Source organism: Syngnathus scovelli, unplaced genomic scaffold, assembly GCF_024217435.2.
Source record: "Syngnathus scovelli strain Florida unplaced genomic scaffold, RoL_Ssco_1.2 HiC_scaffold_87, whole genome shotgun sequence".
In the NCBI taxonomy this organism is placed as follows: Eukaryota; Metazoa; Chordata; class Actinopteri; order Syngnathiformes; family Syngnathidae; genus Syngnathus; species Syngnathus scovelli.
The window spans coordinates 37,501-40,000 of NW_026061671.1; the positions used below are offsets into that span (position 1 = coordinate 37,501).

General features: G+C 55.7%; 1 non-coding gene across 1 annotated transcript; it reads left to right on the forward strand.

Moving 5' to 3' along the window:
* The first annotated feature begins 1,060 nt into the window (after positions 1–1,060).
* LOC125974583 (5S ribosomal RNA) lies at positions 1,061–1,179 on the forward strand. The gene has a single exon (XR_007483635.1). It is a non-coding gene; the product is annotated as a 5S ribosomal RNA (ribosomal RNA).
* Positions 1,180–2,500: the final 1,321 nt, after the last annotated feature.

A 2,500-nucleotide genomic window follows, 5' to 3' on the forward strand; every position in this document is an offset into this window, starting at 1 on the left:
CTGGAAGTCGAATGAGGCGCCGCGACCACCTCCGCGGTGCTTATAAACAGCCGATCCGCTCGGCGGGGGCTATTTTCGGCCACTTGGCTCGTGCGCACGGCCTCCCGGATGTGCCGGGCGGGTGCGCGAGCTCGCCGGCCGCTGGAAGTCGAATGAGGCGCCGCGACCACCTCCGCGGTGCTTATAAACAGCCGATCCGCTCGGCGGGGGCTATTTTCGGCCACTTGGCTCGTGCGCACGGCCTCCCGGATGTGCCGGGCGGGTGCGCGAGCTCGCCGGCCGCTGGAAGTCGAATGAGGCGCCGCGACCACCTCCGCGGTGCTTATAAACAGCCGATCCGCTCGGCGGGGGCTATTTTCGGCCACTTGGCTCGTGCGCACGGCCTCCCGGATGTGCCGGGCGGGTGCGCGAGCTCGCCGGCCGCTGGAAGTCCAATGAGGCGCCGCGATCTCCTCCGCGGTGCTTATAAAGTGCCGATCCGCTCGGCTTGGAGCTATTTCCGGCCTCCCGTTGGTGCCGGGCGGCGTGCGCGAGCTCGCCGGCCGCGATCTCCTCCGCGGTGCTTATAAACAGCAGCATGCCGCACGGCCTCCCAGAATTTGAACACATTTCGTCAATAAATTTCGCATATTGAATTTTGAAGTTTAATATAATGCAACAATTGAGCTCGACTTATACAAAGGATATATCATAAAATCGTAAATTTCCGTCGAATTTTAGGGGGTCGACTTATACACCGAGTCGACCTGTACACCGGCAAATACGGTAAATACGATTAAATAAAATGATACGACTGGCATAAAAACAAATATAAACCACATAAAAATAAAAGTCACCATTACGTTGAATTATTGGGAGCACCGAGCTTGTTTCTCAGAAACGAGCCGGTCCCATCCAGGCGTAATCGGAGACAATGAAACCCGAAGTGGTTAAGGTTTGTCTTTTAATGCAGGATGCTTGGTCTCCATGTGCCGAAGCAGTTTTGAAGGCTTCATTGGCTCGCTCGCTAGTTTCAGGGGCGATTGTGTCTATTAAATGCAAAATGTTGGGTCACCTCACGGCTTACGGCCATACTACCCTGAGAACGCCCGATCTCGTCCGATCTCGGAAGCTAAGCAGGGTCGGGCCTGGTTAGTACTTGAATGGGAGACCGCCTGGGAATACCAGGTGCTGTAAGCTTTTTCTTTTTCTTTTTCTTTTTCTTATGTGCACTTCAATCGTTTAAGAAGCTATTTTTTACAACACCCATCACGAATGGCATCCGGAAACAGCAAGCCTAATTTAAACTCCGACATTGAAACTATAACACGAGTTTGAAAGCTATATTATGTGGTGACATCCACAGCATTGTAGTTAAATTTTTTACCGCTAGAGAGAAGACTATGTACAGTGAGCATGGCTCCCTGTGAACTCAAAGCAGCAGGCTTGACTTGTAAAAGAACCCAACACAACACTTCCATGAAGTGTTTTTAAACTTTTCAAGGCATTTATTTTGATTCAGCAAAATGCAGGTCGCAACGGCAAATTCGTGCTACCGCATAAAAAGCTGTCAATTGTCACGTCGCCCCCAACTGCTCCACTATGTGTCTGTCTTGGGTTCTGTCTGTGTGCTCGCCCCTCCCCTCCTGTGTGCCCATGATCAGTGTGATTGTTCCCACCTGCCTCTCGTTACCTGTCGTGTATAAAAGTCCTGTCTGCCCCTCACTCCCTGTCGGATCATTGGTTTTGGTATTGGTATTGGTATTGGTATTGGTTTTGGTCATTGGTTTTGGTTCCTGTCGTTCGGTGTGTCGTCCTGTCTTGGTGCCGTCATGTCCTGCTGTTTTCTTGTTTCACGTCCCGGTCAGTCAGTCAAGTTATTGTTTGTTATGTCATATCAGTCTGTAGTTTGAGTTCCACCAATAAACCCTGGTCCAAGCTGCACTTGGTCGTCCCGCTCCATGCTCCACCGCAACCGACCGTGACAGAATGATCCGACCACTACAACGACCAGCGCTTGGACCCCCCTCCACCACCAGCTCCCGCTGCGACGCCCGGTCGTCGTCCGAGCTTGTCCCGGCGCCATCAGCTCCGCGACCGTCATCGGACTTCGCTCCCGCGACGCCGGACCCGCGGCCGCCATCGGAGTTCCTCCCGGCACCATCGCCTCTGCGACCGTCGTCGGACTTCGCTGCCGCGACGCCGGACCCGCGGCCGCCATCGGAGTGCTTCTGGCGCCAGCGGCTTTGCGGCCGCGATCGGACTCTGGTGCCGCGACGCCGGACCCACGGCCGCCGTTGGAGTGCCTCCCGGCGTCATCAGACTCACGGCCGCCATCGGGCTCCACCCCAGCGTCGCAGGACCCGCGAACGTCGCCAGACATCCAAGCCAGCTGCGTCGGACCCGCGATCGTCCCTGGCTCCACTCCCACTGCTGCGGCGCGTGATGGCTCTTGCCGCTGCGCAGAGCCCCGCCTTCCGAGTGTCGCCGATCACTGTACGGACTTTGTGAGTGGCCGCCA